The sequence below is a fragment of the Motacilla alba genome, chromosome 4, assembly GCF_015832195.1.
Source record: "Motacilla alba alba isolate MOTALB_02 chromosome 4, Motacilla_alba_V1.0_pri, whole genome shotgun sequence".
Lineage (NCBI taxonomy): Eukaryota > Metazoa > Chordata > Aves > Passeriformes > Motacillidae > Motacilla > Motacilla alba.
The window spans coordinates 57,276,886-57,300,643 of record NC_052019.1 but is presented as its reverse complement, the minus strand read 5'-3'; the positions used below and the strand labels follow the sequence as shown (position 1 = coordinate 57,300,643).

The window sequence follows — 23,758 nt, the reverse complement described above, 5'->3', positions numbered from 1 at the left end:
CTTTGTGTTCTAATTAAATCAAGAAGCATGGGGATTTGTTACCTTCTTGAACTTTAAAAATTTTGTTTAGATAGCATTTCAGGTTAATAGTTGAGATAGGGTTGAACATAAGCTAACTACAATATTATGGATACATTCCTTTATATCTTGCCCAAGAAATACAAAGTTTTAACACTGGGGCACATAGTAAAGAACAAAGAGAGTAGGGATGAGAGTATTCTGCTTGGAGATGGAAGCATCTCCTTAAATGTTTGATTGATATGATGATTTCTTTGCAGTTTAATTTATTTGCGGTAAGCTTAGATTTATTGACAGATTTATTGTAACTGGGAATAAAATTGTCAGATTTGTTCCTGCAGCATCAGCAAAAGGTATTTAGTTACATTGCCAGTCAGTTTCAAAAACAATTTGGCCAATTTAGGTTCAAACAGCCAGTATAATAAAGCAGATGGTATGAAAATTAGAGAAAAAAACCACCAATGAAATGAACATTCGAAGCTTACAAAACTTTGAATTTTATTCATGACATTGAAATAATGCTGATAATATATATACAGTGGAGTGTGGTATTTGATGTTGTAACATCTACATGGCTTAGTACCACAATTATTTGGTCTTCAGACTCACTCAGCAAAATGTTCCTGAATCCTGCTGCTGTACCACTGCAAGACTCACCTCGTCATGTGTTTCTGCTTAGAATCTGTGTCACTGGACAAATGTTTGTTATTAGCAAAAGTTTCTACAAATGTGTTTCACCATAAATTTTCTGGTTCATTTTAATTTAACAACAGTTTTATTTTTTGCCCAAAGGCTAGAAAGCTAAGTTTGTGTCAGAGACTTCTACTTCAGGTATCATGGTTCAAAATGAACACTTTGTTTTAAAAAGAACTTGAAGAATTATTTCAAAGAAAGGAAATGTAACTTAATTAGACATTTTAAAAAATAACTCTTATAAACAAATATTTGATTTATACTGTACAATGAGTATTCAGTTTCACAACAAATAGCTGAAGATGGGCTTGATAAAGTGCATTGTTTTTATAGTAAGTTGCTATGGTGGTCATAGCAACATGAAAGTTCTTTGCTAGATTTTAACTTTTTTTTGTGGACTGCAACCCAAGTTGTTTGTTTTTTGTTTTTTGGTTTTTTTTTTTTCCTTGGATAAGCTCTGTATCTGTTGTGATTGCAGGGAATGATTCTGACACCCAATAGCATCATAGGAATATACTAAGTGTATGAAAACTGGTCATACATTAGAAGTGTTGTCAAAGATGTGCTGAATCAGACACTTTTACATCAGGTATGCAGTTAGTTTAAATGTTTTGTCTGTAAACAAATACTGGAGTGTCTCAACTTCGTACTTAAATAATGACAGAACTGATTTAGAGTGTGCAGCCTTTTCCTGTTTAAGTGGTATGGATTAAAACTCCTGATAGGTTTGCACAGAGGACACAACCAGTTTACCACATGTCACTAAGTTTTAATCCCCAGGGATTTCACATATGTGCATAGTTAAAGTTCAGGGCAGGTAAGGTAATTAATTTGTGGGTGTTAATGTAACTGATGCAATCTGGAAGGCCTTTGTCCTCATTCTCATAATAATCTCTGACACTTTTTGAGATTTTCTGCTTTTGGACTAAAGCTTCTCATGTTTCATTTGAACTCTGATTTTTGGATGGAGAAAACGGAGCAAAGGGAATGTAAGTGGGCTAAGATGTTGATGTTCCTCCCACACATCCCTTCTTTTTAATGCATGTGTAGGAGGGACAAAGAAAAAGCTGTAATTTCCTTTACTTGTTACAGCTTTCATTTCCTTTCCCAATGTGGAGGCAGAGACTGTAAGAAATAAAAAATGCTCTGGACTGTTTGTTGGGATTTCTTGTTGAAATTTTAGTGTTTGGGTTTTTCTTCCACAGGAGATTTTGCAAACTTGCCTTATAGAAAACACATGCCTAAATCAATTCCTCCTTAGTCATCAGTCTCATTCAAGGATGTGTTCTTAATTCTAGGAACGTACTTAAACATTGTGCTGAAAGTTTGTTGAATTGCAAGTTGTGTGAATTTTGATATAAGCCTCGGTCTGTGCTTGGGCAGGCAAACAATTTTATTAGACATCATTTGCCTAAAGACAGAGCAAAAAAAGAAGAGATTTACTGTAAAATGGACTAAAAGTAGACCTCATGAGATCACAGGCAAGGCAGGCTGTGCTGTGGCATTCCTGAAAACACTTCCCTCATCTTTTCTTGAAGGCTTCTGATGCCAGAGATTTTATGACTTTTTAGGTAATCTTTTCCAGGCCTTCACTAATTATGCCATTAAAAAGGTGTGCTGCTTTTGGGTTTTTTCCCCTATATGCCTCTGTAAGTTCACTATTTCTTTTCTGTCTGCCATAAGCAAAGTCAACAAATTAATCATTTTATTCCTTGCAGCAGCTTGTCTGCTGTTGAAGATTGTTATCTTGTCTTTGCTAAGATACAGAGTCATTATTCAAAGATTTTCCAGGTGGTATTTTCAGCTGTTCCCAGAGTTTCCCAGTCTTCTCTTAACTTCCATCTTTGGTTCTTCAGGAAGGATGATGGCTCTCTTCCAAACAAGTAAATATAGGAAATGGATCAAAAAGTACTTTAAATAAGAGAGTAGAGCAATCTAAGAAGACACCTGCCATCCAAATAGGTATGGCAGCCTGACAGCTGGCAACCAAGTATGCCAGGGGAGGAATTTCAAGTCCTAACCCTGGGATTGGACCACTGAAGAGGCTTCAGAGAGCAAAAGTAAGGTTGAGAACCAAGGTCAGTTAAGTCAGAATTGAGTTGTATGGAAAATCTTGTAAGAATTCAGTAATTACAGCTATTTATTTTAGAAGATAAGTAAGCTATATAATAGAAAAATTAGCCTGAACATGTTTTTACTTTGTAGTAGAGGGACTCAAAACACCCAAACCAATGCAGAACACTTTTTTTGGTGAAGCTCTGTTGGCAGGTAAAGGTGCATGCGTGCAAGCGTGTTGTGACCCCCTTCTGTTGAATTTTTAATACAGTGGTAAATTCTTCAGGATAGCAACACTTCTTTTACTCATCTGGCAAGATACTGAAGCACATACATAATTCCAACCTTGTAGCTAGTCCAGTTAAGTCAGTAAATCTGTCCACGGTCTGTTTTCTGTCAAACAAGGGGAAAAAACCAAACCTAGCAGGTTTCTCCTTAGGAAGGAAAAATAATTTTAAAAGATGATAACCTTCTTTAAATACACCTCCCTTTAATTACACCTTCCTAGCTACTCAGCATCCCTGTCTTTGTAGAGAAAAAGCCCTCATCAGTCAGGAGACCTTCAAGAGGGCCTTGTAGGAGCTTATTCTTGTTCCTTAGTTATTTTATATTTTAAAGCAACTGAAAGATAAGAAGTAAAATAATGGGAACTTATTAGTAAGGAAACAGATGGAAATGGATCAGGAAATGGGAACAGGAAATTATTCGGATCACCTTGGTCTGAGCAACCAAAAGATATTTCATAAAACAAACCAGATATTTAGGAACTAAGATTGTTGTCTGAATTTCTGTGTGAAATTTCTCCTCACAAGCAGTAATTTTATGTATCATACACTCCAGGCCTTCCTCAATCAGCTTTGCTGAAGTTCCAGGAGTACTTAGAACAAGTGTGCATAATAAGCAGTAGAAACTCTTGTAAGAACAAAGTGATGAACGTAACTGTGTTTGGTGCTAGTTCAGCCACTATTGGAACACTGTGTAACATGTTGGAAGCCAAACTCCAAGAATTATTTCCATAAACTAAACATGGCCTGGGGATAAAACACCAAGGTAACTTTACAGATTCTTGTGGCCTGAAAAAGGTGTTGGATGTTAAGAAGTCACATTTATTCCAGTCCTGTGAAACAGAACTAGACATTCAGAGGCTGTGTTGTTTTTATGATATATTTCTCCTGTCAATTTTTTGCTCACACTGGTTGTGCTAGATTTGATCCAACAAGGTGGTTTGGTTATTTTTTAAGGGATCCAGAGAAAGGCTGTCCTTCAAAGACAGTTCCTCCTTTTCATGAACTGTTTCTGGTTGTGGAACATCCCCAAGCTCACCTTTGACACCAGTCCTTGAGTCATCACTTGACCCTTGGTGTTTTGTCCTGCCTTCATGCTCCTTTTGGAGAATTTAAAAATATCCACAGAAAATTGTCTTAGCCTTCCCTGGCTTGCATGTATTCTTCATCTGCTTTCATTGCTTTGTTCCATTATCCCACCCAGTTTTTTTTCCCTTGAAGTGGTTAGGGATTTTTGCTTCAGTTCATCACTGTTTTCATTATTACAACCTTTCTTTTTTTTAACAATTTCCAGCTTTGCATCTTTTTCTGGATAACTTGTCTCTGTCCTTGTACCACCCTATTCCTTTAGCACATATAGTTCTTCTCTGTTTCTAGGACTTACTAGAAGTTATGTCCTGTCATCCAAGTTCCGGTTTATTAGGACAAAGAAATTAATTTAATCTCCTTCATTAGGTTTATCTGGGTAGGATGGATGAAATGGGTTTATCAGATCAGTTATCAAAGACTTTCTTGTGCAGAAACACTCTGCTACCACATATAGAAACACTAGTCCTAAAAGAAAGCATAAATATATTGAGAGTTATTCCACACTGGAAATCCAGTATGTTCACTGACAGTATTACTGGCAAGCAGCTTGCTGCTGTGGGGGAGAAAAATTCTTGGCCTACAGTTAATCGTACAACATATGAAATCTATGGTCCTATATTAACACATGATCTCTGTGAATTTATTGGAGAGGGATTAGGCAATAGTTTTTTAAAAATAATAAATCTGCCTTCAAAAAAGGGCATTTTTAAACTAAATGGTAAGTGGTTGCAGCTGTTAAGTTCCTCCTAATTGTGGGAAGACTAGTAAAAGAAGTGGGTTTTTTTCATTAGACTACCCTTTCTTTCCCTTTAAATTCTCAGGCTTATTGGGGGAAATTAATGTTTTCATTTCCAGGAATTCTCACTCCAGACTTCTCTTGTGTATTTGGAGCTGACTTAAGACCAATAGAAGTCAGAAACAACAGCCCAATGCAAGTCTGTCATTCTTCAAGTAAAATTATTTTTGAAAGTGTATTATCTGGGGCCCTAATTTATTCAGCAGCTGGAAGAAGGAACAGTGGAGTAAAAAATTAGTTCTTGCTGTATACAACATTAAACCTCTCTCACTTCAAGAGCAGGTCAGCCCAGCTGAGGGAGGAATTCTTGCTTGATTCAACTCCCTTGACCACATGGTAATCCATTAAGCCACTGTTGACCATTTCCTCTCAATACTTGAGCCTTGGCTATGTCCATGTTCACTGGCACTGAGTCTGTTCCCATGTGGATCTTTTAACTTTCACTCTCATGTATATCCATGAAAGTATGGGATCTTTTTACATGAGGGTGTAAATCCTAGGATAAACTGTGATGCAGAAGACAGTATTATTGAATGCATAGCTAGAATTAAACTATTTCTGTAATTCAAAGAAAAATAAGGCTTATGCCCTTCTTTTCCTGTTTACTGAGATGTATACACAGCCTCATAAAGCATGTGAGACAAAGTTTCTGTTCAATCAGTAGTTTCCACTGCAATCTGTAGGAACTTTTGTTGATTTACTCAAAATAAAAATGCTTATTTAACCTTAAAAATATCAAGAACATCAACTCATGACTTGTCTGTTTTTACTGGAGATTCCTCTGGATGACTGGAAAAAGTTGTTCTGAGTTAAAAAAAGAATAACATGGAGAGAAAGCCAAACTAATGCCAAAGGACAGTTTAAAACTGTTGAGGACAGATGTTTTGTGTGTTCTCTGGGTCACTTTGGGGAAAAATATGCTGCTGTGACTCCCTAGAAACTGAGTTGATACTGACAATCTGGTTTGTTTCTTCATAAATAGAAAAGCATCATATCAGTTACCAGTGGTAGTACGTTTAAAATGTATCTATTTAGTTATGATTAATTACATCATTAGTTTAGTCAAGACTTAGTTAAGCTGTGGGCAATCAGAAATAAAAAAGACAAAAATGGAAAGCAAAAATAATCCCTGCAAGCTGGACCTTATTAAACTAGATGGAAGAAAATCAACGAGTACTTAGAGATTTTTTGCCAGGACAGACAAGTGCCTGTGAAAACATTCAAATCACCTTTAAGGTTGTTTGGTTAGGCTCTGCTCTAGCATGGGTTGGACTCAGAGGTGTGGGTGAAAATTATGACTGGAACAGAGAGAATCTTGAGGCTGCCCCACAAAGAGCCCTGTATTTTAATCATGTACTGAAATGTGTAATTGTCAGCCTCCAGAGCAGTGTAGGTTTAGGAAAGTGCAAAGTGTGCTGCCTTCAAGGATAACAAGCGTCGTAATGTCCCAATGTGCTGTTCAATATCATTCCCAATGCCTTCTTTGCAAGACCTTCCCAAGACCTTCCAGGGCCTTTCTGGGTTCTTCCACTGAATCATCTATGAATGACGTGAAAGTGGCAAATCCACTAAGGGATGGCAGAATAACATAAGCGTCATAGCACTAGGGAGAAATCAGCAAGATAATTGTGTGGAGAAAGAGAGGAAACAGTTCTCCCTAAATCTGGACTACACACTGGGCACAGGGAAGGGTCTGTCACTGAAGGTTTCAGGGTTTTTAGCAGCTCAGAGGAAAATTGGCTTGAGTTTCTCAAGGGGCACTGTAGAGAAACAAAAATATTTTGGCTAAAGTTATGGTGCCGGCTGAGTGCTGATGGGTTGTCATGGGTCTTACATGGGAAACGTGGCTTGGAGCTGGGCAAAGAGGACAGCTTTCAGAAAGGTCTCTCTGATCCCAGCAAACCTGCTGGGGCACTGGACCTGTTGGGAATCGGGTCTGCTGGAGCTCAGTAGCTCAGTCCCTGAGCTGAGAGTGGTGCTGACAAAGGGATTCTGTCTGTCCTGTAGTGTCTGTGTAGGTTATACATGTGTCAAACAAATAGGGACATTGCCTCTCTGTATGGGCTCTGCATATGGAAGGAGCATGTGGTGCTGGGCAGGGCTTTCCTGGGGCAAATCTTTAATGATCAGGAACTGTCCAGTGTGTGGCCTAAAAATTGATGTCTTTGGTGCCTAGAAAGCAAGTACATAATGACTGAAGGTTCATCACAGTGGGATGCTGGTTCTCCCAGATAGCATCAGCTCTTCTGCATCCTACTGCTACATCCTGAAGCAGTGAATCTTTCAAAAACTACTCCTGATGTTAGTCTTTCCATACCTGTGTAAAAACATTCTCTTGCTAACAGCTCTTGGAAGGCAGAATGAAGAAATGAGCTAAATGTTTTCTGACTGATCTTCTGGCAACATGGACATCTGCTGCAATTGCACCTTCTAGGCCAAGTGCACATCTGATCAAAATTCAGAAGGGAAACAAAGGTGCAGCTCCTCTTCCAAGGTAATGGGTATCCCATTCACCTCGGGGAAGGAGACATTGAAGCAAAAGCTTTCTTATGAGTGATGCAAATTTGACACCTTGAACAACAATGCAAGAAGACAGAAGAACCCAAACAAACTCAAAGTAACCTTGTCAGAACAGAAGGTGCAACTCATTCCCTATGATTAAATGTATTGTTTAATGATTTACTGAAGCTTCAAGTTGTCCTCTGTAGCCTGAGAAGTCCTGAATCTCCTATGTAAAGATAGGGTATAACCTGAACATCGTGGCTGCAAAAAGCACCAGCACCATCTTTAGGGCCACCCTACCTTGACTTAACAAGTTCTTTCAGTTTTCCTCAGAGAAATGACTCTTTTATGAACACATCATCTTCAAACTGAGGCAAAGCATTGTCCAGACTGCTGTGGACTCCTGCACTATGAACTTCACAGTTAAATATCTTCTACTGTTGCCAAGAGTACAGACAATACAGATTTTGCCTTAGAATAAAGGATCCAAGGAGAGTTGTTGACTTATTGATTTTACAGTACAGGGCACAGTTACTACATTTGTTCTTTGATCTGACATTCCAGATATCAACCACTACCAAGAAGAGAAATAACTGTAGGAAGCTGATATTTATAGTGATACTCTGCCCTCTCCAAGCAACAGACTGCTTTGTCATGGAACAATGACCTCTGCTAAAGCAAATCATTCATTTCTACTACATGAAATAGTAGCTTCCTCTGAAATAACCAGTTCCAAGTGCTAGATGAATGGTGCCTTACCTTACTGCCAGGTAAGTTGGCTGGCAGTGCCATACTTGAAGGAATACCTTCTTTGTCCATGCAGTGGCTGTGATGTGGGGATGCCCTTTGGAATGCCTAATAGGAGTTTCCCACTGAAACTGTGCAAAGTAGCTTTCCCACCGGGTGACCTTTGAACACCCACAAACATTTACAGCTGTGGCAATGCTGTAGATTTCCCTTAAACTCCAGGAAAAACACCTTGAAAGCGATTTATTTGCGTAACTTGAGAATGCCACTTCAAAGGGAGAAGACAGCTCACAGCTGTGTGTTCTTACCCTCACCTGTCTTAGCACAGAGTGCCTGGTCTGTGCATCAGTGCGTATAAATAGAGTCCTGTTATCCCAAAGCATGGCAAACACTTCAGTGATATCAGTACTGCTGTGGCTTTACCCCTTAGCATGCAGCTCAGTTCCTTTTATTAATAACCAGACATTGTGTTTAACCATTTCACTGGCAGTGTTGCACAGCTCTCCTTTAAGGGACCATCTACATGTTTTCATAGCAGTTTTACAGCCTTAATTCAGAGCTGGTGATAAATAAAGCCCTTCCCAAACTTAGAAATGCCGAGAGCCAAGAATCACAGTTTCTCAAATCTCCAAAATAAATAAGTCATGTGTCAAACTTGCCTATTCATTGGCAAGGGAGTGCCATGAACACTAATGTCTGATTGTTGATAAGGGAATGTGGATGTTGTGAAGTGTTGACTGATATAGCACTCTAGGGAATGGAAAAGAGAAAGTGGTGGAAGATGCAAAAATGTGTCAGCTGATATCTCAGTAGGGCCTATTTTTTTCCTGGTTTGGTGAAGATACTGTCCTGATGGGTTGCAGAGGAGAATAACTCTCTAACTTCTGGCAAAATCAGTTTTAGGGCATTTTATTCCAGTGGTTTTGTGGTGATGCACAGTCTGAGGAAGGTGAACAAGATTTTTTTAGGTGCATATCAGGGCTGGTACCCTTGGCTTTTGTTTTGTAGTTATGGATGCTTTTCAGCTTTGATGAATTACGACTTTGTTATCATGATTAGAACATCCAAGAGCTCATGTAACAGAAATGATACTTTGGCTTGTTCTTTACTCCATTTACTTGTCTGTAAATGAGGGCATTTGGATTCAAAAAGTGACTTTTCCATCTTTTTGGTTTTGTTTTGACTACTTTCCCATGCATCTTGAGGCTTCTCTTTTCTTTTTTGTACTTCCTCTCTAGAATTGTACTTCTTGTTCTGATAGGATGTGTCAGTCATCCTGCTGCCTGCAAATCGGCCAGGATCATTTCCAGTAACAGAGGCCAGTGTCATGATGCACTAGCACTGGTATCCCACAGCTATAAATAGATTCTTCCACAGACCTCAGAAGGATAAATAGATATTCAGAGTTGCTGCAGTCATGTAGGAGAAGAATAACAGCTCTAAAAACTAATGCCAGGACCCAGTGTTTGGTTATTCAGAGAGCTGCTTTTTCTCTTAAAGGACTTGGCTTGTGTAACTCTTTAGATTTTTTTTTTTTTAATTTAAGTTTTATTTTATTTGCTTTCTTCTGGCACATGGGCAAACTGCTGCTACCCAGCATGGGCTGTAGTTTTGTTATTAGTTTTTAGGAGAAGGAACGGTTTCACTTTTATGGTCATTTCTGGTTTTCGTGTGTCTTTTTCACAGCTTCTGTCTCCACATCTGCACAGAAGTGTGATGTGTGTGTAAGAAGGCTCCCTGTGTGCTGTGTATAAGAAATCTGCTACTTGAATAAAGCAAGAATCATTTCAGTCAGGGGCACCCAGCAAGTATTTGAAAATACTTCATCTGGGCCTCCTTAGGATGCAGGAGTTTTTGGCAGCACATTAAGGATATATGTACTCTTTTCAGGAAAAGCAGTTGTGTAGTCAGAAAATTACTGCTTGCTGTGATATGCATGTTTAGCCTAATCCCCCTCTTTGCCATCTTGAAGGATGTAGCAAGTCAGGTGGATGTCTGTAAAAATTTCACTGTTTTTTTTAATTTGAAGATTTGACAGACAACTTCTGGTGAACCTTGATGTGGTATCTAAACTGTGTTCTTAATCTGCAGTTCTCCACTGTGTCTCTGCTGGAGGTTTCTGCCTCTCAGCTGAGTCAAGGAAATGCTTGGAGTCTCAGCTATTGTAATGTGAAGCATTTTAACTTTAAACAGTAAGGAAAAAGTGTGTATTCGCTTCTTGTAAATCAGATTTGGGGTTTGGAAAGCAAGCTGGGGCTGGTAGATGTGTGGCTACAGCTTAAACCATCACAGCTCTATTTGCCTTTTGCTAAAGCCTGTGACAGGATTAGCCTCCTCACCTTTGTTCTTGTACGAAACCAAAAGGAAGCAGAAGCCTCACTGGCTGTATGGATGACAACTAAACACAGGGCTAACAAAAGTTTGGTTTTGGCTAAAGAAACTTCCTGTGTCCCACCTCTGGAGGAATTGATCCCATGTGCTCATGGAGGCTTTATATTGGATGAATCCTCAAAAGGTTTTTGTCATGTACTTAGCATTTCCTATTTTTCAAGGGCAGTTCCAGCAACTGAAGTTTCATTCCTATTTAAAAACTTTGGGTCAACTCACACAGGTGTAATAAAATACCTGGGCTGCAAAATAGATCATATTTAATTTGATTTCCTTGTGTAGCCTGTATAAGTTCTGGACTAGAACAAAAAGTGACCACATTCTGCCTGTGTTTGCTCAGCACTCCCATTTGTAAGGCTCTTGTTTCAACTGATTATGACGTGCCAGCTTTAAACCATTTGGCCTTGGCATTTCCATGGCATGTTTTCCCAGTAAGTGTCACTATTCAGCTGAATGAAGCTTTCCAGAAACAGCAAAAATGACTCAGCTTTCTAAGAGAGAAAGGTAGAAAAATACATTTTGCCAATGTGGCCAGAAAACAACTCATAGTCTCTTCGGTGAGTTGTTCTTGATATTTATTTATTTATTTGTTTGTTTATTTATTTATTTATCTGACACATGAGATGTACTGAGAATTTTTGTTTTGTTTTGTTTTCTGAAAAATCAGCTAACTGTGTATCCTAACTTTAGAGCCTTTTTAGAGTTTATCATATTAAATTGGCCTCTATGGACAAAAGAGAGGACACTTTGAAGTGCCTGAGGGATGTTACCCAGAGGGACCCAGATAAGCTCAAGGAGAGATCCCATGGGAACCTTGTGAGGTTCAACAAGGTCAAGTGCAAGCTACTGCGCTAGAGCTGGGACAACCCCTGGTATTAGTACAGGATGGGGGATGAAGGGACTGAGAGCATCCCTGGAGAGAAGGGCTTGGGGATGCTGGTGGATGAGAGGCTGGACATGAGCCAGGAACAGGAACTGCAGCCCAAAAAACCAAACAAACCAAAAAAAAAAGCATGGTCAGCAGGTCAAGGTAGGTGACTCTGCTCCTCTGCTCTGGTGAGACCCTACCTGGAGTGCTGCATCCAGCCCTGGGGTCCCCAGCACAGGAAGGACATGGACCTGTTGGAATGGGTGTGGAGAAGAGCATGAAGATGATAAGAGGACTGGAGCACCTTTCATATGAGGACAGCTGGAAGAGCTGGGGTTGTTCAGCATGGAGAAGGCTCCAGGGAGACCTTGTAGCACCTACAATGGCTAAAGGATCTACAAGACAGCTGGGGATGGACTGTGTAGCAGAGCCTGCTGGGGTAGGACAGGGGACAATAGTTCTGAGTTGAAGGAGGATGGATTTAGACTACATATGAGGAGAAGGAAGGGTGATGAAACTCTGTAAGGTGCCATGAGAGGTGGCAGATGCCCCATCCCTGGAAACATTCAAGGCCAGGGATGGGGCTCCGAGCAACCTGATCTAATTGAAGATGTCCCTGCTCATTGCAGGGGATTGGACTGGATGAGTTTCAAATGTCTTTTCCTACCCAGCAGCCCATTCTGTGCCTCTGACTCTGTGACATCCCTGGTGTCCCTGCCTGCCCATGAGGCACGGCGCTGTCCCCGGGGGGACACATCTCCTTGGGGAGACACATTCCCCCGGGGACACAGATCTCCCTGGGGTCGCAGATTCCCCCGGGAACACAGATCTCTCCGGGAACACAGGTCTCCCTGGGAACACAGATCTCCCTGGGAACACAGATCTCCCCGGATCGCCGCTTCCCGCGGTGCTTCCCGCGGCGGGCCCGGCGTGTGAGGCGCCCCGTCCCGCCGCTAGATGTCGCCGTTGCTCTTCGCCGGATTTTCGGCGCCCTCAGAGCGCATTTCCAGGGAGCGGGGTAATCCATGGAATCACAGGATCTTCAGGGCTGGGAAAGGACCTGTGAGACCACCGAGTCCATCCGTTCACCCGGCACAGGTCCATCACTAAACCGTGTCCCCAAGTGCCGCATCTACGTGTCTTTTAAATGCCTTCAGCGGTGGTGACCCAAACGCTGGCCCTGGGCAGCCTGTCCCAATGCCTGACCCCTTCAGTGAAGAAATTTTCCCAAATATCCGAACTTAAACCTCCCCTGGTGCACCTTGACTCCATTTCTTCGTTTTGTTGGTTGTCATCTCGGAGAAGAGAGCCATCGCCTCCTGGCTACAGCCTCCTTTCGGGGAGGTGCAGAGAGCAGGAAGGTCTCCTGAGCCTCCTTCTCTCCAGGCTGAACACCCTGAGCTCCCTCAGCCGCTCTTCATAGCCTTTACCCTCCAGGCCCTTCCCCAGCTCAGTGCCCTTCTCTGGACTCACTCCAGCACCTCAATGTCCTTCTGTAGCGAGGGGCCCGGAACTGAAGCCAGGATTTGAGGTGCAGCCTCACCTGTTCCAAGGACAAGGGATGATCATGGCCCTGGTCCTGCTGGCCACAAAACACACCCAAGGAGCAAAGGTCCCTCCCAGGCTCCAGGCGTGTCTGACACTAACACCCGTGCATGGGGTAGGTATCCCAGAAGTGCAGTTTTGGTTGGTTTTATCTAGAATTGTAATGCTTTGGGGATTGTGCTTCTTCCTGTGGATGAAATATCCAGAATCTCTATGCCTGAAAAACACAAGTGGAAATAGTAGACTTGCTTGATTCTCTTCTTACTGGTATGAATTATGATTGTCTCAGTTGCAGAAAACTAGTCAATATCACGTAATTAAGTTTATATTTGACAGAACTTTTGCTGCCATTTGTTCTAAAGTAACATGTCAGGTTACAGTTCCCAGACTGGTACAGAATCATAGAATTGTTTGGGCTGGAAGCAATTTTTAAACATGACTCAATCCATACTCCCTACCATAAGCAGGACAAATGGGTTACACTTTGATTCAAATTTTGAGCCTTTGTCTCTCCTCTAAATTCTGAATATTATGTAGATGAGTTTATAGCATGTTGCATTCAAAGATCTGGATTAACAAAGCATTATTAAAGCTGAAATATCAAGCGTGATTGTTGAGTTTAACATTGTCCATGCATCCCATGTTTTCTCCTTTGTACAGAAATAGAAATTACAGTGTCTGTGCATACAAACACACACTGTTTATTTTTGCCATGTCAGTGTGTTTTCATCTTCATCAGGGATGGTCAGCATTCAATGCATTTTTTTAATCTTCATTGAAAAATATTAAATATGAGATTCAAATTCTGTGATGCTGACTGAATTAGTAATTTATTGTGGACACTTCTGTGATACTTCACAACATCCATACAAAATCAAGCAGTGTTACTGGACAACATGGACAGTGTTGTCAGAGAGAGTTTAAAATTGTCAAACAGCTGTTAATTCTGGTGATCATCATGAGATGTCTTGAAAAGGCTTTTCAAAGCATTCTGCATTTTTATGCTATATTAGATACTCAGAAAACTACTATAATAAATTAAACTTTGGCTGAAACTGTGAGTACTCAGCAAACCTGGCCAGATGTTTCACATGGGATGTGTAAACACTTAGAGAGTTTGTGGTCATCAGGTTAGTTAAAGTTTCTGCCTTGTGTTATGTACAGATGCAGATATGGAATCTCACTTTTTTAGGTAATATTCAACTGTCTTGACCCTAAGATTATACATTTTTTATTTTTGCTGTAGTGATCTCTTGATTTTCCCCCCATCTTCTGCATTATTAAACAAACAAACAAACAAACAAAGAAACAACAACAGCAAAACCAACAGAAAAATAAATGAGACAAAATTATAAGGACAGTAGCATTTGTTACCCCTGTAGAGTAATGTGCATCACATGAAACATGGAAAGAAGAGAGCACATTAAAAAAAGAGCAGGCATTTTTATACTGCTTATCTTAATACATTCTTTACTTGCAAGCACAATATTGTTTTTAATACTTCGTGTAATTCCCTAGGTTTTTAGAAAAGCAAATTGAAAACATTGAACTAGATTTTGTGGAATCATAACACCCCCCACAGGGGTCATCAGCAAGATGGCAATCTCTGGATGCATGTGACAGCCATCTGCTACTTGAGCTAACAGTGTCACTGACAGCAGTAGCTGAGAGTTATTTTTATGCTGCCTGTCAGTACGAAGGAAGAAAGGGTGTGCATCCTGTGGATGCCCTAACCTCTTGCCAGGTGTGGAGAAATTTTCCCATCCAAGTTTCTGGGAATAAAGTCTTGGTTGGTGGACTGGATCCTCTAAGATGGAACCTTTCTGTCTGACTACTCCTCCTTTCCCTGTTTCAGCCTTCCATCTCATCCTCTTTCCTGCAACTCTATTTTGTCCCAGTATTCTTCCCTGAGTCCTTCTTCTCATTTCTCTTCATCACTTGTAGCTACCTCAGTGCTCTCTCTGGTTTCCTGCCTCACTTTTGGTTCAGCTCTCTCTGGGTTTCTGTCTTCTGAGCCCAGCCTTCTCCAGGATTAAATTAGATTAGTTGATATCCCTCCCAAACCTACAAGTTTCCTGTTACCTCCTGATTATTCCTGATGTCAGGCTCTTACCCCAGCTGGTAACAGCACTTGCTCTGTGCTTGCCATTTTAATTTCATTTCTAGCTCCATTATCAGTTTCTCTCATCCCATCCTGCATATCAGGGTCCATTCTATGTCTTGGACCATAGGGCATTTTCCTGAATAGGCCCTTCCCTGCAAGCCAAGTTATTTTCCAGCCTGTGTTTAAGTTAAAATTTTATCTTTAGATCTGAAAAACTTTACATCTTCTTCAGTGTATTCTTTCCTAAAAGCAGTTCTCACCGAAGACACCTTCAGAGCTGTTTGAGTGAGAAGGGAGCACGGTTGAGGACTGTCTTAGATTCTGTCTCAAATTTTGAAGTTAAATCATCTTGGTCATATTAAAAGGAGACAGAAAGGGGACAGCACATCTTCCAGCTCCTTGCCTTCAGTGCTAGGTGTCACAGTAAGGCCAGAGGGGATGATCAGATCATCTTGTTTAACTCCCACATGCTGCTAGCCTCTATATTTCACTCCCTTCATAGATATTGAGGCTGATAAATTGAATTTTGACATTCAGATGATCATAGTTCCTTAAACAAGGATTGGAAAGCCTGAGGATAAACACACAGGCTTGTCTGAGAAACAGTGTGAATCACTGCCTTTGCAATATGGATGGTGTTTTTCTGGGAGCTAACATGATGGCAGCATATAATACAGTCATGAGTAGATTAAACAGGTGATTTCATAGCATACATGTGATGCTTTCTATCACATTCCTTGTTGCAGGGCTTTTTTTTCCAGTATTTTCCTTTATTTTCTTTCACTTCATCAAAAATATAAAACAAAAAATTCTACTAATACTTTGAGTAGTTGTGCAGTTTTCTTTTTTTATACAAACAGAAGTGAGGAGCAAAATTTATTCTCATTAAGCTGAATTTTATTTGGTCCTCTCCTAAGTAGAGTGCCATTTAAGTACTCCATTATAAACCTGCAGAAAGCAAAGAATGCCACTGAGGACATTCCCTGAAAATGCATGAAAGTTAAGGATTGTGATTTGGTTAAACTTAAGTTACTCATTTTATGTCAACTTTTCTCAATAATGAGAATATTGGTATTTTACTTGGAAAAGCCTTACAATATTTAGACATTGATGAGTGAGGTAAGTTAAGCTCTAAAGAGCTCTGATTTTTATGGTTTTATGCATCTAGAACAGCAGTCTAACAGATTTCCAGAATTTGTGTTCTCTTAAAGCTTTATCATGCTTAATTTAGAAACAATTTCATGAGTTCAGAGTGCATTAGTACGCACCATTATCCATTCAGGATCTGGGATGTTCAAGTACTTTTTGCCTTTGAAATGCCCTTACATTTATGAACTCTTTCAGAAACTTTTATTTTGAAAAATGCTTTTCTTAAACAACTTTCAAATAAAGAAGAAACACACAGAAATTTGCTGGCTTTGTTAGAACAACAAAATTTGCATCCAAATCCTAAATAGACCCAGCATGTTAGATGGACAGAGGAAAGTGATGACTGTGTTTGAGTTAATAATGTTATTTCTCTTTTGAAAGAACACCTGGAGACTCCATTTGTGATCGGCTGCCCACTGAGTATTACATACCCACAGAACAGCCCCAGGTATGCAGAAGGTCAGACAAGGTGTTCTAGTCCCACCTGGCCTCAGCCTATGAATAACAGAAGGTTTTTGCTGCCCAGTGTTTGCAATGAATAGACCCGGCTGATGGTGAGAAAAGATGGAGGTGCCCTGAATTCCCACTTAATAGCTGGATAGTGGAGACTGATAGGCGACTTGCCTGGTGTCACATAGGAGGTTGAGTTAGTACCAAGATTTAAACTGAGCTTGGCCATAAGCCTGGCCTTTCTCTTGCAGTGTCTCATAGTTAATAAACTATCTGTGCAAAGGCTGGATATGATTGTCAGCTCCTCTTAAGTTCCCTGTGAGGAACTGCTATGAAGCAATCTTTGTTGTCTCCACCTGTAAAGGATGCTCCAAGTCCCAGCCTTTAGGCCCATGTAAATGAGTCCTGCTGGAGCAGGACTTTGCAATTAACTTCTTCTCTAAGCCTTTAATGAGGGCGGGAAACAGCCTCATGCAAAGCAACTATCTTCGTAAGTGCATTTAGCAAACCAAATAGGCAAACTTCAACAATGATGGTTTCAAGCGTAAATTCTCATCAGGGACTCACTCTTCGCAGAGGTGCCTGCCCTTTGGACTGCCTCTGTTCAAAGTTTAAATCTTCGCAGCATCTTAAGGATTCTCACTGCACATGAAGTTGGTGTTTCTCTGCCCGTCTCAGCTCCTGCGCTCTGCTTTCTGTATCTCTTAGAGTGGACTCTGCAAAATACATGACAGTGGGTAGAAAATGCTGCTGCAGCTGCTCAGTGGTTCTGATATTTATCCAGAAAAGCTGGGGTGTGGTGGGGCTAAATGTGTCCTGAGTCCCAGAAGAATGCTTTAGTTGCCAAGCTCTCTGGGTTAGGACTGTGCTCACTTCCCTTTATTTGCCACAAAATGCAATGGGGTTCCTGCTTATTATGCTGGGCTGTGTTTTTGAATCTCCATTCAGAGAATCTACATTTCCCCACATATCAGCTTTAGGAACACAGCAGCACTTCACAGGGAGGACCATATAACCCAGTATTTGTGTCTTGTGCAGAGAATTTTCCATGCCTCAGGTTCCAAAAATGTGAACTGGAAACAATGCACCTTATGCAGGGGAACGCAGAGAAGAGGAATGTTTATTATTCTCCCATACATATGGAAATCTAGAAAAAAATCATCTGGAGAAATGAGTGCTGTTAGAATAACTGTACAAACACAAAATGTTTTTAGGTATTTCATGTTCTTTTTCGGCTGCACAGGAAGAGAGTTGTTGCTTTTCCTTGTTTCAAACCCTAATCTTATGTGATGCAAATCTAATTCAGGCTTTACAGCAAAGATTTCTGATGCAGTAAGAAGTGAAAATGAGGGTGAAATTTTCCAATATTTCCTCATTTGCTTTTTCTGGATCCAATTGTGTTTGTTACTGCCTGAGTTGTGTGCAGACTCCACAGCTGTTTTTCGTCCTGTGTAGTTGTGACCTCTTTAATGTTTATTTTTGAAATCCCTAGGAATATAGCAAAAGGCACAAAACTTGAGATGCAGTTACAAGGGGCTTTTTAGGGCTAAAATTTCTTGTCAAAACTCTGCATGTCCCAGACCGCAGAAGTAATCAGGGTAAAAACTTCACAGTTTTTCTTCAAATGTATTTTCTCTCACATTTAAACAGTGGAAAAATGTGTCACAGTAGAAGTGGAGTCACTAGCAGGACCTCAAATGACCAAATGGCCTAGTTTTCACATTTGAGTATTCTGGGTTTGGGTTCGTTTTGTAGGTTTTTAGGTTTAGTTTGGGGTTTTTTATGGTTTGCTCTCAGGAAAAATGCAGGACATGGACAAAGCTAAAGTAAAATGAAACCTTTTTGAGTGAGAAATTTTGAAGAGTTTTGCACGAACAAAAATGGCTTTATTTTCTGTTCCTGTGCTCTCAAGAGACATTGGTCTTAATGGATAACAGAGTTTGTGATTTCCTACTGGTCAAGAAAATTTTGAATTTTTCATGTAATCAGAGGCAAAAAAGCATTGATTCCAGGGCTGTTTGTTTCAGTGGAAGCATTGAGGTTGCTTTAGGTTGTTCTAGTGGAGGTGTGCACCTGTAAAGTGATTGCAAGCTACACTAGAGATGTAGATAAAAACAAGAGTCGTTTGAAGAAGACAGAGATGCAGCTACATTCTGTAGAGGCACATATAATATATGTGTTTTATAGGTTTGATATTTTAACTCGTGTGAGTCAATCATTGCAAAGCTGGCACTAGTTTTGGAGCAGCAATTTAAGACTCACAGACTGCTGTTCTTAACTCCTCTGGAGTGCCTTTGGGAAAATTCTGCCTATAATTCAACTGACTTTTGTGTAGTTTCAGTTGGACTTAATCTGGGCACAGTTTATCCATGTGCTTGGATGTACAGATAAATGCAAGTGGGAGATTAGCATGCAATTACACACCAAAAAAAAAAAAAAGAAAAAACAAAAAACTACTTCTTTATCTAAATAATGCTCTATTTACTTTGACTGGTTAGCTTTGCTTTTAAAAACTTGGATGAAATTCAGCCCCAGACAGTTTGAGGGATATTAATAGTTCTTAAAGTTGTGTGATGTTAAGTTTTTCAAAATTGCCTGGTTCTTAAAATGCTTAAAAAAAAAAAAAAGATACAGAAGCATTATGAGGATGTACTCCATTTCCAGGAGAGGGAAATGAAAAAAGAAAAAAAAAAAGATGAAATCTATTATTTAAGGAAGAAATACAGCCAGTGTGATAAAAGTGCCTTCCCACGTCTTGTGGCCAGGTGCTACCTGCATATAAATGTTTCACGTTAAGCTTTAAGATCAAGGAAGAGTCTGTGGGGAACCTTGTTTCCTGGAGATCTGCTTGCTGGAGTAGCTCCCAAGTACTGACTTCCCATTTTTCATTTGGTTATTAAGGATGAAAGGCAACATCGTTTTCTGGAACAGCGTTCCTTGCATGCCATTATCTTTGTCCACAGCTATGAAACATTCATTTCTATAGGTTCATGTGGATGCTTAGCCTCACTCGGCTTAGCCACCGTGACTCCTGCTTTATGTAAGTTTAATTCAAAGGATCACCTTTATGTCGTCCCGTAGACTGAACAAAAGACAGATGGTTTCATTAGTTGAGAAACTGTCTTTTTTACATACAGCTGAGTATCATGGGTGCCCAGCCTATGTAATTCAGAGCACTCTCTGGTACTGCTGGAAAGGAAACTTTGAAAGTCTAATTTGCTGCCATGATTCACTCTGGGCAATGTGTGTGTATGTGCAGCCTTACGTGTGCAAATTGCCAGTAGGAAGTTTTGCATGCTCCAAATATGTACAGAACCAGGAGGAAAAATGTGATTGCAACCCATTTGTACTCAGTTTGCAACAGCAAGTAGTCCCTAGGATTAGAAATTCCAGCACTTACCTGTTTATCACATAAATAAACATCCCTTCCAAAAATACTGTTTTTTTTTTTTTAAAAAAAAGACTGGCATCAGTAACAGATATTTAAAATATAACAAGCTTAGCAATTTTGGGGTTTTTGCTTGGATAAAAATCCTGGTTTAACTACTCTTTTTTAAAATTTAGCTAATTGTTATATTTCTAGTAAATGCTATCAAAATTAATGTTTCTGAAGTTAAAACCAGGCACTTGCCTCTTCAAATAATCATCTTTAAAAAAATTCTAATAAAAATTTTAAGCTGAGAAATTACTGCAAATTATTATTACCCATATGAATGTCAGAATCATGCTCAATCAAATGTAGCATGCTGCTGTAAGATAGGAAATGATAATCATTATACAGAGGTAACAAGGAAAGCACAACAGATGCAGAAATTTAGAGTGAAACAAAACCCTTCAAAATTAGCAAAATTTGGTAGTTTACCAAGGCTAAGGGGAGTAAGAGTTAGAATAAGTTATTTGGGGTTTTTCAGGGATGAAGGATCCAACCTATAGATATTTCTTCTACTCTGACTTGTGTGCTTCTGTCTCACTCTTTAATATAATTGAAGGTACTGAAAACAGGTGTCAGGGAGTTGCTTGGGGAAAAGCTACTAATGGCAATCTACTGTCTGGAGAATTTATGCTTGTGCTTTTTCTCTAACACAACACTCATATCAGATATAAACTTAACAAGGACTGATCTATATTCTGTTCTCTTCAGACTGTGTTACTAAATCCATTTCCTGATGGCTCTGGGGATCAGTAATTGTGTTGCTCAAAACCAGGCACATGGTTGGTATTGTATAGAAAGAGAAATATATTTTTGCCTAAACCCAAGTTTTCTTTGAGGAACCATGGAGCCCATACAGATATATATTTATGTATATGTCTGAGTGCATCTATATATATAAAACTCAAACTTCTTAATCCTTCTGACACAGACATCCAAGTGCTGCCAACTTTGAGTTTAGTTTAGAGGATAAACACAGATAAAAGCACAGTAAGCAGGGATCTTGGCAGAGGAAGGAGACAGACACACTGCGTGGTCCATTGCCAGTAGCTTTTCATTGCAATCAGTACTTCAGCCTGAATACTGTTTTTAGAATAGTTCAGGCAAGTTTCTGAAACCAGTGTAGGAGTAAGAGCTCAAAAATTTCTCACAGATTTCTCAGACCTGGAAGGGAATAGCAGGGAAGGGAACTCCACTTTCCCCATCTGAACAGAAATGAGCATTCATGCTTATGCTCCTAATTTGAAAATACATTTCCTACCTGTAAGGATGAGTTTGAATGCACTGGGGAGTACACATAATTTTGTGAAGACCTTCACTGAGAGAAATGATGCATCCTGAGGGTTGTGTTACCAAAGGAGCTTGAATTGAATTCTCCAGTATCCTCTGCTTTAATATATCTTTGGATGGCAGGTCAGTATCAGTAAAGGCAGCAGGAATAAATGTTTTCCTAACTTTCCTGTAAAGCACAGCAGCACAGTTTCTGAGCATTTTAAACTAAAACGCCACTTTTGCGGGGCCCTATAATACATATTCGACTTTGCTCTCTGCCTCGGACACTGTATCTTGGTGCAGTAAGCATTTTTTTTTAATTTAAACACTTGTTATGTGGTTCGTTGCCTAGCATAAATTTAATGTTTGGTGGAGAATTCCAATCTTGGATTTCATAATATGACTCTCCGTGACTGCAGGGCAACTGAATTGGGGAGCAATGCGATGGCTATGTCCTTATTTTATACCTTCATATTTTTCCTTCCCTCCATGCAGTCTCACTCTAATATCCTACATTTATTCTGGCTTGTTTGGGGTTTTTTTGGGGTTTGGTTGGTTGGGTTTTTTCCTTCAGGAAACTTTTGATTCACTGTGGTTGTTTAACAATTTCCTTTTTTCCCCGGACCCATGTTAAACTTAACAGATTCATCAAAGTAAATACTTTTATTTCTAGTATTTCCATTTTATTACTGTACACTTTCTCTCTTTTTGTTGTTTCTAATCCTCTGGGTTTGATTTTCTTCTTGTCTATATTCTGTCATCTAACTTCTATTTTCCCTCTCTACTTCTTATCTTTCTTACTTTATCTGTAATTTTTTCTATAGTAGGATGTGATTTTTTTGTTCTCCCAAAATATGGAATAGTTCTATATCTGCTTTTTATTAATTCAAGCCTGAAAAATAATTATGTTTTGTTTATTTTATCTTTTAGACTCAGCTAATCCTTCTCAACTTTCACATTATAGAAGGACAAGGTGGAGTCTCGTCCTTTCACAAACTGTGAAAAGATGCACAGTTTGCTGGCATTTGCCCACTATGAGGAATAAGGACCTGCACTCAAAAAATTAAAAAGTAAAGAAAAATCCAAAGTGAAGGATCCTGGAGGAGCCCCTTGAGAGCTGAAAACCACCCTTCCCTGATGTGAAAGACACATCATTTACTCTGCTTCTAGCAGGTCAGTAGTGCTGGAAGGCAAACCTTTTTTATTGATATTTGTTTGGTTTTTATTAATTTGGCAATGCTTTGGTCTGTTTGTAACTATGAATTTCAAAGATGGGTTCTGGAAGGGAAAGGGAAGTTTTAAAAGTAGCATTCCTGCTTGGAAAGTGTACCCTGAGATAGCCAGATCTTGGAACCAGCTGGATGCACCCTCGTGCTTTCCCTGCAAATGGAAGTGCCTGGTCATTAACACAGTGAGTCACAGTAATGTGTTATGATCTGATCTGGCATTTATAAGGAAATACAGTGGCTGGCCTTGGATACCTCTCCTCCAGGTCATTTGTCCTAGTGATAAAGAGAGTGCTTGCTCCCCAGAGGAAGCAAAGCTGCCCATTATGTCAGCTCACACCCTGGAAAAGGCTGCTGATTCCGGTGCCTCTGTTTGAGATGTGCCCTCTAAACGGGGTCAGTGTTATAACTGGGAGGGGAGAGCAGCTTCAGCTGTGAGTGAGTGCTCCAAGAAATGGTATAACTGACTCTGTCACAGATGAATAAAGAATGTAGACAAGCAGGCTTGTTTTATATTCACTTTAAAAAAAATACATATATAATGATTTGTTTTTTGGATCATTGATTTATACGTCAGACAGATGAAAAGCAAAATTTCAATGATGCCTTTATCATTATTCTGACAAGGACTGCTTTTAAGTTAAAGAGTGATAAAGAATGCCAACTTTTGACATTACTAGAACAGGCCTATCAGCTTTAATTTTCTTTTGTTTTCTTCATGTCAAAGAAAGGCCATTATAGATAAATTATGATCTCAAACTGGTTAATCTAGTGACATGCATTTTTTCCCCATAAATTACCCCAGCCACTTTCAAAAGCATTATATAATCTCAACGAGAAGTGAGGTAAAGAAAGTAGAAATTGCAAATATCCAACATCTTTAGGCCAGGGGTTCTAAAACTGGGAGAGCTGCCCACAGCTGAGGCTTTGTGTCACACTGCACAGATGGATGTGTGGACCCGTCTGTTCTCCCTGTCCGTACTTTTGTGTGCGCGGCGTTCTGGCATGCCAGGCGCCGCTAGAGTGTGCTCAGTTACAGCTCTGATCAGGAGCTCACACCGTGCAGCACGGGGAGGGTTCAGGGTTGCTGAAAGTTTCTTTTTTTCCAATAAATTAGGGAGCTAGTACTCTTGTCATTATTG

The 23,758-nt window shown here is 39.9% G+C and overlaps 1 protein-coding gene across 3 annotated transcripts in view; it reads left to right on the top strand.

The window, feature by feature from the left end:
- The window catches only part of TTC29 (tetratricopeptide repeat domain 29), a 226,277-nt gene that overhangs the window by 29,048 nt on the left and 173,471 nt on the right, over positions 1 to 23,758 (top strand). For 2 of the 3 annotated variants that reach the window (XM_038136455.1, XM_038136456.1), the window contains exon 2: positions 22,321 to 22,563. The gene's annotated coding sequence lies outside the window, so the exon portion shown is untranslated. Of the gene's footprint in view, positions 1 to 10,990; positions 11,130 to 22,320; positions 22,564 to 23,758 lie in introns of those variants that run through there. The other variant, XM_038136454.1, reaches the window with a different exon arrangement.